Here is a 13,231-nt window from a genome sequence, read left to right on the forward strand (position 1 = left end):
AACCCACCAAGCTGAACCCAGCCGACACTGAGCGTGCTCATTGCTAGCTGCCCTGGAGAGGCAGATCCGGATGGCCAACAGCCACACTCCCCAGTTGGAGGCAGCCATGCTGTTCCAGGTCCAGCCTTGGCAGGCTTCAATGGCGGGGCTGATCCAGCGGCGAGAAGCCGTCGCAGCTCAGCACGCGGAGGTGATGGAGAAGCTGCAAGGGTTGGTGGCGGCTCTCACAAACCGGCCGCTGAGCCAGCCTGCGTGGTGCATGGGCCCTGCAGTCCACGACCCGGTATCCCGGGAACCCTGCCTTGCCAGCCCTCAGCGGTACGGGGGTGACTTCGAGACCTGCGCTACCTTCATCGAACAGTGCGAGTTGGTGTTTACCCACCAACCCAGCCGGTTCACCTCAGACGCTGCTCGAGTAGCTTATGTCTTTAGTCTGCTCATCGGCCGGGCAGCCCAGTGGGCCGCCGCTTCCTGGTCCATGGGGGCCAGTTTTCGTCACTCTTACAGTGAGTTTGTGGCCGAGCTCCGTAAGGTCTTTCACCACCCAGCCAGGGGTCAGGATTCCGGCAACGCAGTCGGTCCTGCGGGGCCAGATCCGTGGTCCCAGGGATCCTGCCGGTGGCCGACCCAACCTCACCTTGTTCCTGTCCCGGTGGTGGTCCCGGATCCACCTCGACCAGTTCCTGTTTTGACTGTGGTCCCAGACTCACCGGTTCCTGTTCTGGCGGTGGTCCCGGAATCATCGGCCCCTGTTCCTGTTCTGGCGGTGGTCCCGGAATCATCGGCCCCTGTTCCAGCTCCGGCGGTGGTCCTGGACTCATTGGCCCCTGTTCCGGCAGTGGTCCCGGACTCATCTGCCCCAATCTCCGTTCCTGAGGCGGTCCTGCCAGTCTCCGTTCCTGAGGCGGTCCTGCCAGTCTCCGTTCCTGAGGCGGTCCTGCCAGTCTCCGTTCCTGTGGCGGTCCCGCCAGTCTCCGTTCCTGTGGCGGTCCCGCCAGTCTCTGTTCCTCTTCCTGAGGCGATCCTGGACGCACCTCAGATTCCATCTGTCCAGTCCCGAGAACGGCCCTCTGGCCAGTGTGCCAGGTCCCGAGTCCGGTTCCGGGTTCGGCCCCCTGAACTGTCTCTCTGGTCGGCCCGGTCTCCCGGACGGCCCCCTGAACTGTCTCGCCGTTCTGGACGGCTCCTGAACTGTCTCACCGGTCTGACCGACCTGGTGCCCAAGACCCCGGAGCCCCGACTTTGTGTTGCCTGGGCCCTCCTCCGGGCCCCCTCCGCCCACCCTGTTTTGGGATCTGGATGTTGTGGTTGTGAACATCTGGGATCTGTTCCTAGAGGGGGGGGTAGTGTTAGGAATCGGGCGGGCAAGGTTTTCTTCCCCAGCCCGGTTGGTGCTGATTGGCACTCTGAGCGCACACCTGCAGCTCGTCAGCCTCATCAGGAGGAGAGCTTAAAGAGCGGGGGCTGCGAGTTGTTGGGTGTGGGTTTGTCTTGTAACATTGGTTAACTTTGGAAGGCGATTAGTTAGTGGTTTACTTATGTTCTGAGCCTGTTTATTTTCCAATTCCTGTGAGGAGGGTTTTTGTGTTCTTTTTTGAAGTGAGGTTTTTTGTCGTTCCACTTTCTGTGGATTACCTGTGGGGGTTCTTTGGTTCAGAATTAAACCACGCCGTGATTTTTGGCTAAAATTACTCCTGTTTTGTGTCGTGCAATTGGGTTCGAAGAAAACTATCCCTAACAAAAACGTAGACAATAGACCTACCGTCGCCACGGTAACGCTTTTGACTGAGAAAAGTAATGCCTATCGTCGCAGGATGGAGATGCACATTTTGATGTATAACACACCTGGGTGCACGTTACGGTTCGGGCCGCATTAACGGTCGAAGAAATGGCATAAATTGCGCCAAAATTACACCATTAATTGAAAATGGCCGACTTCCTGTTCGGTTTCGGCCATGGCGCCAAGAGACTTTTCTTTAAGTTGCGACATGATACAGGTGTGAAGCGATTTTCGTGCATGTACGTCAAACTGTATTGTGGGGCTTGAGGCACATTGAGCCATTAGGCCACACCCATTAATGTAAACCATTAAATATCACATGTTTTGCCAGGCCTGGCTTGTGTGCAAAGTTTGGTGACTTTTGGGGCACGTTTAGGGCAAAAAGGCCCTCATTTCGTCGGAAAAATAAAAAATAAAAAAATTCCAACAGATACAATAGGGCCTTCGCACTGTCAGTGCTCGGGCCCTAATAATAATGCATTTTATTTGTTAGGGGCCTTTCATAGCACTCAAGGTCACCGTACAACAATCAAAATATAAAAAACACAACTTAAACAACAGAGAACAGCAGAGTTTGTGGCAGAACATAAAAGACAGTTATTGTATGTCAAATGTCTGTCTAAATAGGTAGGTTTTGAGATCAGTCTTACTGTAAAAAACTGAAACAGATTCAATATTCCTGATGTCAGGGGGACAGTTCCAGAGATGAGGGCAGAGCGGCTGAAGGCTCTCGTCCCCACGGTGGACGACCATGCTGTAGGGACAGAGGCTGATGGAGGAGGCTGATCTGAGAGACCGGGTGGGGATATTGATGCATACGAGGCCAGAGAGGTTATGGATGACCTTAAACGTCAACAGGAGGATTTTTTAGTTGATACGGTATTTAATGGTAGTAATTCAATTATGATTAATCATTCATATGTACATTCTGAAATTTTAAATTGCAAATATATGCTGTCCAAATGCTTCTTCTTTTACATTTTTATATTTCTTCCTCCTAACTTCTTTTCTTTTATTTTCAACGTGTTCCCTCCTTATTCTGATACTCTTCCGGTCTTAGCAAATGAAGCCAGAGATGTTGTGTACTGCACAAAGTTTTTTTGATGACTAAAGGTAGAAATTCCCCCTCGTTTTCTCCTCCAGAAAGGGAATTTTCCTAAACCCACACTTTGTAACTTGACTACCATTCTGTGCAAAAGACTATCCCCATAAAGTTGATGAGTTACAGTAAGTTATTTATTTATGTAGGTGTAAGGACATGGAAGGTAATATAAACTGTATTCAGATTTAGATTGAAATTTGTATTTTATTTAATTAAACTTAATATCCTTAAACATCAGACTCATTTTTCACATTGTCCAGTAGATGTCAGACTATTGCTAACAACCAAGCTACATTTTTTTTTTTTTTTTATGCAATTGTACCCTACACATGCAAGCTCCTCCTAAAAGGTAATTCAATGACCACTCTTGGCTTGGGGGCTACATTACTCTGCAACCACAGCTGACCATTTTCATATTTAATTAGAGAATTTTATTTTATGCACGCATGTTTAGCAGAAGATGTGTTTTATACCTCATCTCAGAGAGTTAGTCTTGGAACATCTGTTCACTTTCCGCACTTTAAACAATTTGTCTGTTCACTTGGCTCAAATTATTCCCACACATGGTAAATTGATGTTTGTGTTGAGTCGGCATCTCAGCGCATTATGCAATGCAGAGGTCTGGGAGAAGATGAATGCAGAAATAAAAAGAGCGGTTCTTTTTTACTGAGTCTGACAAAAAGTCCCTCCCATGTGTTGACGAATCAAATACCAAACGTCTGGTGCAATATGCCACTTTCATGCTTTTCAGGGGACTGGTACTGGCGAAATGCAGATCAAGGTACGATGAGTTAATCTCGGTTGGATAAGTTAGAGGAAGAAAGCACAAGAGCTGCTTGACTGACATTTTCTTGCACAATGAGTTTTCCATATACCTACTCACCACTACCAAGATCTGGAAAATCTTGCGGTCAAGACCCTTACGAACGGGTTTTTCCATTACTCCCCCATCCGTGGCAGGCTCCAGCCTGAAATTAATTTACAGATGAAGCACGTAATGATCGTGGAAACACTGGACACAAAGTGGAATTTGCAGAGATCTTAAATACAGTCATGTCCAGTAAACACAGATAAGCTTAAGATGATGTCACTGCTTTACTCGGGATCCAATTCTCCACTATTTTTACAGCAGCCTCTATCTACAGTGAGATTTAAAGTGCTGTTAGATTTTATTTTCTTTTGGAAAAGTTCTGTAAAAACTCAGTTTGTCCCTTCAGACTGTAGCGAGGGAGATGGGTCCAGATCTCCAGCAGGTGTTGTCACTGGATGTTGCTGTGTGTGTTTTTGTTTGTGCATGAGTTTATCAGTCTCCTCCTTATCTGCCGTCTGTTTGCATTCCTAAGCTTTGAGTACTTGTTGTTAAAACATAACATCGATCCTTTTTCCACTTTTCAAGACTGGAGGTTCACTTGCTGGCTATCATGCATGGCCGTTGAGTGCTCCCAGCTGTGCAGGCTTCGGTGTGTGTGCCTGTGTCTGAGAAGCACGCGTAGCTCCACGTCAGCTACTGATGAGGCAAGCTGCAAATCTTCACTGGCTAGCTGTTTGTCTGTTTGGCTCCCAACCCTCCGTCCCTTTGCATGGAAGTCATCCAGATTCTTTCTGTGGATGTTTCTCCGTGCCAGAGGACAGCCTGATATGGCAAAAGCGGAGCCCTGGCCAAGATGGGAGTGATGTTTGTGTGGTTTGTAGAAACTTGCTGCTTCTTATTACCGCTATAAAACCGTCCTCACCCAGCCAGCATTTTGATGATGTGTTTTGTTTTGTTTTACAGCGATCTATGTGACCAAGTGAATTACTTTGAGTATGGGGATGTAGACATTGAGTGAAACCTTCAGTAGTTATTTCTAAGGAAATCCAGACTCCAATCCAGACTCCCAGGTAGCACTTTATAATTGACATACAGCACTTGCTGCATTGAGGAACTCTGCACACACACAGATTGAGATGTAGAGTCCAGGTGACCATTATTAGAATCCTTGAACTGCATAACTGACATGAATGTTATTGAATAGTTTTTATTGACCCCAAAGGGGAATTATTGTCCCAGTATGTCACTGAACAAAGAAACCAAACTTTTGCGAGGCAGTAACGACCTCCTGTAATGGTCCTCTTTCTCTTTATTTATGACTTTGAAACACACCAGGAGAGAGGCCTTGAAATGCCATTAAATTAACGCTAACCAAAATGAATAAAAAAGGAGGTATTTCAGAACATCGAGCCTGTTCTTCATTCTGTAGCTGACTGGCTGCTCCTCTCCTCATTCCCACGTCCATATCGCAGCTCCTTTATTAACCCTTTATGATTAACCCTTTACTTACCAATTTGTTGTCAGGCTTCAGCTCTCACATCACAGAAAAATTTAATAATAAAGAAAAACAAGGAACTTCTGTCTGCTTCCGCTGAGGAAGAAACGTATCTGCAGGCTTGTGACGCTGATGCCGTCATCTCCTATAAAACTGTTAAAATGGTCCACAAAAGAAGCCTTTACAGAGTAAAATCACAAATGATTAATAAAATGAAATCACTTTGCAACAACAACAACAAAATAAAATGAAAAAGGGATCATCGTAGCTCAACTATCAGTGGGAGAGCTAGTTTTATAAGGGCCAAGCGTTGTTGGCGAGTACTGCAGAGAGAGCTGCAAACCTGTGAGACGAGCACCGCTGGGATGGGTCAGCCAGTCGATGCCTCGGACTCTTGCAGCCAGTTTCACAGGTTATCGGAGGAAGAGGAAGGAATCATCTTTATGAGTCTCTCTGAATGTGTTGAATGTTTCCACTGTGTTGCACAGTTACATAAACATGTTTTTTTGTGTCTGTGTTGTAGAAGATGTGCTGTGTTTTCCATTATATTCACATTCTTCTGTGCAACGTCAGCTCCACGGGCTCCAGAGTAGTCACCAGCTCAGAAGCAGTTTCTTTGAGTCACTGTTTTTTGATGCAGCTGGCCCAACAGAAAACATGCAACATCCTGCTGCACAACCCAAAAGGTTATACGCTTCCTTAAAAAGTACTGCTCTGTTCACTCCAGTAAACAGCCTCAATAGTTCATTTCCAGTCAGTCTAGATATTTGTAGTCCCTCGTCACCTCCATCTCTTTGCCCCGGAATGGAAATAGTGTTTACCTCGTTCCTGGTCCTCCTAAAATCCTAATCTCCTTTGCTTTAATCACTCTCCGGACGAGGAAGTAGTGTAATCCCTTGGCCTAGTGAGTTCCCCTCTCGCGGGTTCAGTACAGTATGCAGTTAATTGTACACCGAAGCCGCGGCTCAGCTCAGCCTGAACATCTATAGGCGTTGCATGCAGTGTTTTTTCACACTCCACACCAACAGTCACACGCTGTTTTATTTCCTTTCAGAGCTCTTTGTCCTGGGGACATCTCAACATATTTACATACAGTGCAACATTTTGCTGCCACAAACCATCAATCAGTCAGTCAATCAGTCAGTCGGTCAGTCAGTAGCAAAAAACTTTAGTGTGAAGGCTCCAACCTTGATTTTATGAGGTAATATTGAACATTGAACTTAGTGGTCTAAAATTACGCACCACATTTTTAATTGATCTTCTTTTTTATCATGAAAAATCCAGATGAAAGAGCAAAAAACTGAATCTCCTCTCAGGTATTCTTGGGCTAAAAATCCACAAAACCCCTGTAGCTTCCGACTGAATCTGACTGATGTGAAATACATAAATGTCATGTCTACAGATTAGCGATATAACTCTGATAAGAACTATTATTGCTGCAGATGTCTGTGAGGTATTCAGTAGCCAAAAGGTGCAATCCTTCAAATTTTGTATTATCTCTGGCCATTCTCCAAATGCAACGAGGCCTAAGGCACTGAAAAGGGTGTGTGCATGTACATGTGTGTATGCATGTGTGTGTGGGGTAGAGAGAGAGAGAGAAGAAGAGAGAGATCGGTGCCTTCATGAGAAACATATTTTGCTCAGGGAACTGTTCCAGATCAAGTGCTCCACCCTTCCTTCACTGTTGTTACCATAAATTTAACAGGATGTAGCAAATTAAAGGGGATATGTTCCGTATTTCAATCTATAATTCTCTTTTTGTGTGTCTGAAGTGACTGTCAGGTGAAAAAAAGTGAAAAAGACATGGCCGTGTAGCTTTGATTAGGTCCCCCGGGGCCTGAAAATACCTCGCTGACTTGAAAGGTAGCTACTGTTACATCACAGACCCGGATCTGAGCAGAATTATCCAGCCTGCTAATCTTCATCTCCACCCACACTTTTTAATCACGCCGCATTAGCTATATATAAGAAGCAGTGAGCTGAAACTATTTTGCCCTTGATTTGCTATTAACATCATAACTTTATTCTCATTAAGAGTCAAATTCCGTAAAAGACACCAGCTACTGCGACTGCTACTGTGTGATTTCAATTGAGACAACCCCCCTAAAAAATTAAATCCATTAATTTCATCAATTCATCACAAGACAGTCCAGATTCAAAATTCATATTAAAAACAAGCAAAAAAAAAAAAAAGTGACTGATTAACCCAACAGATTGAACTGAATCATCATCTCGGTGCAATCACCCATCCCGAGCAAACATGAGGGGACAGAGGAAGAGCGAGTTCCTCCGCTGGGGCTCTGAGATGACAGGAACGACCGAAAAACAAAAGAGAATTAATTATAATCACAATTAAATATATGCACAAAAAGAGTAAAGAAAAAGAAGTGAGAAAGTGGCTAGTGCATCATGGGAGGTCCCCTTGAGCAGTATTATATATAGTTACTATAGTTACAATATATAGTTGAACTGTATGTTCCCAAGTGAAGCTGCGCTCATTCAAGTATATTTTGCACATATCTTTTCTGTATTTTCATGCATCAACATTTCCAAGAGAAATGTCTGATTAGGCCTTCAGTTGGCATGAGTGACATCCAGAAAATATGACAACGTCACGATATGACAGAAGTGGATCCAGGGAGCAGCTTTAGTTTGGGGAAGTGGCTTCTCCTTGACTTGAAAAATGCCAACGTCACTATTGCATCAAGTTCTCAAGAAAGTCTGCAGAATCAGAAGAACATTTTTCTTTTCTCATCATTGTCTGACCTGAAATAAAGGAGGAAGTGGTGAAAATGCAATCCTCTCAACCACTGACTGTCAGTGTATGGCTCTTTTCTTTCATCTTGTACTCGGCGGAACCATGCTATGACTGTTATATAATTATTATTTTAGGGTCGGATGTCAGTTGGACTCTCATCATTCACATAACATTTTACGCGCTGGTGGCACAAATGTGTAATGAACCCGGTCTGACCTGATGCCCATCCATCTTTACTAAGTTATTGCATTTCACCGACTACGAAGAAGCCGAGACTCATTCCTGACGACGCCAATTTGTTCGCAGTTGCCATTCTGCTTGTCATTCCCAGGTGAAAAATGGGGTTCAACAGCAGCTGAAGGCAATGGAAAAACCTGGGATGAAAAGGGGCTAGATTTACTCTCAGCTTGTGCCTGATTTTACACCAGCCCGCACACCAGGTAGGGGGATTACTACAAGCAGAATCCAAGTACCCAGATCAACCCCCCAAAAAAAACATGCCGTAGATTCCCAACAGATCACACCGGACGGGGACAATCTCCCGGCAAAGACGCTGATCTTTTGGAGCTTTTGTTTTTCCTGAATGTTTGGTTTTTGTTTGTTTTCCTCTGGCTCCGTGGACGGCCTTGGATTTGCCTGTGTGTATTGGCTCCAGTTCCCCGGTTCAACATCAGGGGCCACGTTCTCATGTGCTGTTTCTGCAAGACTCCCTGGAAGTGGTTATTTACAGGGTTGGTGAAAACTGCCAGAAACGATTGCGATTTGACATTAGTTAATTTGTTGGATCCCTCCGCTGCTGCCTTTCGTTATTTTTGAGCTGATTTCATCATCCGCCGGCCTGCAGCTGCCATATTTCCCTCCAGCTTTAGATAAGAGTTTGACAGTAATTTGGACTCCGTTCTATTGTCCACGTGGAGGAAGTGGTCAGGGAGGCAAACGCACCACATTCAGCTCAAGATTGAAAGATTATGTGAGATACCTCTACAGACTTTGCCTTTTCTAAATATTCCCCTTAGGGAAAGTCAAATGGGTGATCGGACTAGAGCCTCACTAAAAATTTGGAGAAAAATAAAGCAATCATTTGGCCTCCCAAAGGAAATTTCTGCACTGACCAATATTGGCTTTATAAAAGATTTTGTACCTTCTCATTTGGATGTAGGATTTAGAAAGTGGTCTGAACATGGCCTCACGAATCTACACCAACTTCATAAGAATAGTAGCCTTAAGTCATTTGAACAGTTAAGAGAGGAATGTATGCTCCCCAAGACAGACTTCTACAGATATTTACAATTAAGGAACTTTTTAACAAGATATAAAGATTGGGACAAAGTCTTGGAGCCTACTCCATTTGAACTGCTCTTGATAAGAATTCAAGCAGGAAACAAAAATAACAAAGTGATTGGACTTTTCTATGAAGCATTCTTAGGCATGGATTTAAACATTACATTACGGATAAAAGAAAGATGGGAAATCGAAATGAATATGGATATATCACAGGACATATGGGAGGAAATATGCACAGAAGCACACTTAGTCACCAATTCAAATAACTTGAGGGAAAACAAATGGACGGTGATCACAAGGTTCTTTCGGACACCAGAAATAGTGGCCCAAATGGGTCCGACACACTGTAATAAATGTTGGAGAAACTGTGGCATGCAGATAGGCAACCATACTCACATATTCTGGACATGCTCAAAATTAAATACATATTGGGAATATGTGTTTGGGGCCCTTTCAGTAGTATTTAATCAAGATCTCATAAAAGATCCGATGGTGGCAATATTAGGTGTGTTACCGGAAGGAATTGTGGGTAGAGGTAAAAAATATCTCTTACAGATATTACTGACAGCAGCAATTAAGTGCATCACTATTAAGTGGTTAAAATCTGACCCCCCAACATACAACATGTGGACTGAAGAAGTATGGGAAATCTTTCAGATGGAGCAGATAACTCTCTTAGACTTCAGAAAAGTGTTTTTCTTAAAAGGTGGAGTCCTGCCATGTTTCTGTTAACACGGTGAATGGACTCTTCTACACACTCACAAGTAATACATAAGACACACTCATGCACACACACATACCTTCCCCCACCCCACCCCGCTTTTTTTAATTAATTAATTATTTTTTCATATTTATTATTTTTATGTACTTTGCTTATTTATTTTTGATCTATCTTGATCTATCTATATTGCTTTGCTAATTAAATGGTGCAAACTAGACTGTGGGTACAGACGGAATAAATGTAAAAAGGTAGACAACGTGTATGTAAAGGAATGTATAAGTTGCTGATACCGAAATAAAAACTAAGTTAAAAAAAAAAAAGATTGAGAGATTAAGTTCACAGTATTCTGTTTTTCTAGCAACTGTTTGCGTCATATATGACACAGATCTTAAAAATAGGCCCTCAGATTATAAAACTGATTACCAAGAACCCCCTCTAAAGAAGTAGCCACTTTTATTTGTGATGAAAGCAAGCGTATAGAGAGAGACAGAGGCTGGCTGTTTTTGATCAAGGAAACATCTATCTGGATGTCCTGTTGCTCACGAGCAAGAACGCAGCTCTGATGTGGTGAAGTCAGACGTGTCGACAGCTGGGCCTCAGGGTACGAGGCAGGACAGGGTGAGATTAGAGGAACTTAATAAATATAAAGCTGATTATGGGAAGAATTCCCGCCTATGTGTTCATCTCCCTTATCTGCCTATTCTTCTCTCCATCCTGTTCCTTGAGAAGGCCGTGCCTCGAATTCAGCTGCTTCATGTTTTCAATTAAGTGGAAAAATCAGCCTAAGAGCGCTTTTTCTCTGTGCTCACATCCTCTCCGACATGAAAACAAAAGCAAAAGCAGGATCCGAGGGCTTTGATTCAACCTTGAGTCTCTTTTCTTCATCATTAAGTCATGTTGAAGTTTGGGGTTTCTTCTAAGGCCCCGGCTTTCGCCCACTGAGGGTCTTTGTTTTCAACATGAATACACAGATTTGTGATGATTGGCAGAGTAACGGAGGATTATCTTTCCTATTAGGAGGAGTTTTACAGTAAAAGCCTTTTTTCTCATTTAATATGGATTAGAAGTGGTCAGAAGAAGAAACCAGCATATGTTGAATGTTCAGCAGTCTACAGCTGTCAGGCAGCGCTGCTTTACCTTTACTTTAATTCTTACATGAGCTTTTCATTCTTTACTGCAACGGTGAAGCACATTTGATTAAAACTAAAACATAAAGGCGCAGCTTAACATCAAAGTCACTTGGAAAACTTCTCCCCACGGTTTTTTAACGGCCTTTTCACAGGTAACTTCACACAAAGAGACAGCCTGGTGCCAGGGGTGAGTCATGCTGACTGGACAATCGTCTCTGCATGGTGCAGCCGTGGGCTACCACATGTGTGCGTCTGCATCACCGACCGACTCCATCCAGCATGCGCAAATGTCCTCCGAGTTCACTCCAGCGGGTTACTCTCAGATATTTTACAAGAATTTTAAACAACGGAAACACAACTCTTATATCCTTCTTTTTAGTAGAGAAGAAAGTGCTGACCTTGGCTTGACTGATCACCCTGAGCTTGTAAAGTTAATGAAAGCATAAATAAGATTGTGCTTGGTGGTGCACGCTGGATGTGTACCAATTTCCTGAAACAAGTTTTTATTGGGGAGTTTTTCTGTAAAGGCACAGAGGGATTTCTAACATGCTCTTATCTAATCCGGCCCTGACAAGACCCTGCAGAGACATTTCATCAGAGCTGCTGGTTAAAATATGCACATGGAGCAAACATTCCCACAAGTGAACCCAAACGGCCTTTTTACAAGAACAACAGCAGTCAAGCCCACAAACATCTAAAACCTGTGGAACATACAAACTTGGAAAGCTTTGAGATAACAGTGAAACAGCTGGAGAGCTTTCGTCTTTGCTGATTCAAAATCTGAAAAGCTGCTGCGATAATGCTCCGTCTACACTCCATCAATTGTTTTATTACGACGGAGTATTAGGGCCAAACAAAAAAACAAAAAAAGGAAATTACGAGAATAAAGTCATAATGTAATGAGAATAAAGTCGTAAAATTATGAGAATATATCATAATATTACGAGAATAAAGTCGTAATATTATGAAAATAAAGTCATAATATTACGAGAATAAAGTCGTAATATTACGAGAATAAAGTTGTAATGTATTATAAATATATAAATATAACTTCACAAGATGCTCAATATTCTTCATTTTAACACAGGGAGAAGACTGCTCTTCCTGTTAGAGTTCTCATAAATTACCACTTTATTTTCATAATATTATGACTTTATTCTCATAAATTACCACTTTATTCATTACGACTTTATTCTCATAATATCACAACTTTATTCTCGGAATTTTACGACTTTATTCTCATAATATTACGACTTTATTCTCATAATATTATGACTTTATTCTATTACGACTTTATTCTCGTAATGTTACGACTTTATTCTCGTAATTTTACGACTTTATTCTCGTAATATTACGACTTTATTCTCATAATATTACGACTTTATTCTATTACGAGTTTATTCTCACAACATTACGACTTTATTCTCGTAATTTTACGACTTTATTCTTATTATATTATGACTTTATTCTCGTAAGTTTTTTTTTGTCTTAGTTTGGCCCTAATACTCGTAGTTTTATATCCCAGCAAGAAATTGGTAAAAACCCTTCTCATGTAAACAACAGCGTTCAACCCCCACCCTCTGAAATCCAATGACGGAAGATCGGAGCTACGGTGGAGCCCAGGCTTCATCAAGTCAACACATGACGGAGGAAGCACAACGTGATTTCTGACAGCAGAATTACTTGTGTGTTACTCCCGTCTGAGCGAGATCAAAGCTTAACTCATGACAACCTACAGAATGTTTGGGGATGAATCACAGAGAAATAAGAATGTAAGCTTTTGCATGTAAGTTGATCTCCTACCTAAATAAAGTAACATTTGTTCAATACTGTGCTGGTACATGTGGTTAACAGAGTCAGAGAGCTCTAGATTTGGTTGCAATAACAATGTTTTTCCGTGGTTTTCAATCAGCAAAGTGCAGTGGTACTGCAGTCCTGAGTTATTTTGACCAAAGGTATTTCATCCAGAGCTCAGGACACTGCATCATCGACACTGGTGCTCCTCAACCCCGGTCCTCAGCACCCATTTAGACATGATAGTTGAAGTGCAACTCCAGCTCCTCGTGTCTAAAGCGCCAGTTAAAGATTGCTGGTAAAGATTTTGCTGTCCATATGCACCAACTGCAGATACATGCACCATGCCACTTCCT

The sequence above is a fragment of the Cololabis saira genome, chromosome 15 (assembly GCF_033807715.1).
Source record: "Cololabis saira isolate AMF1-May2022 chromosome 15, fColSai1.1, whole genome shotgun sequence".
Taxonomy (NCBI): Eukaryota; Metazoa; Chordata; class Actinopteri; order Beloniformes; family Belonidae; genus Cololabis; species Cololabis saira.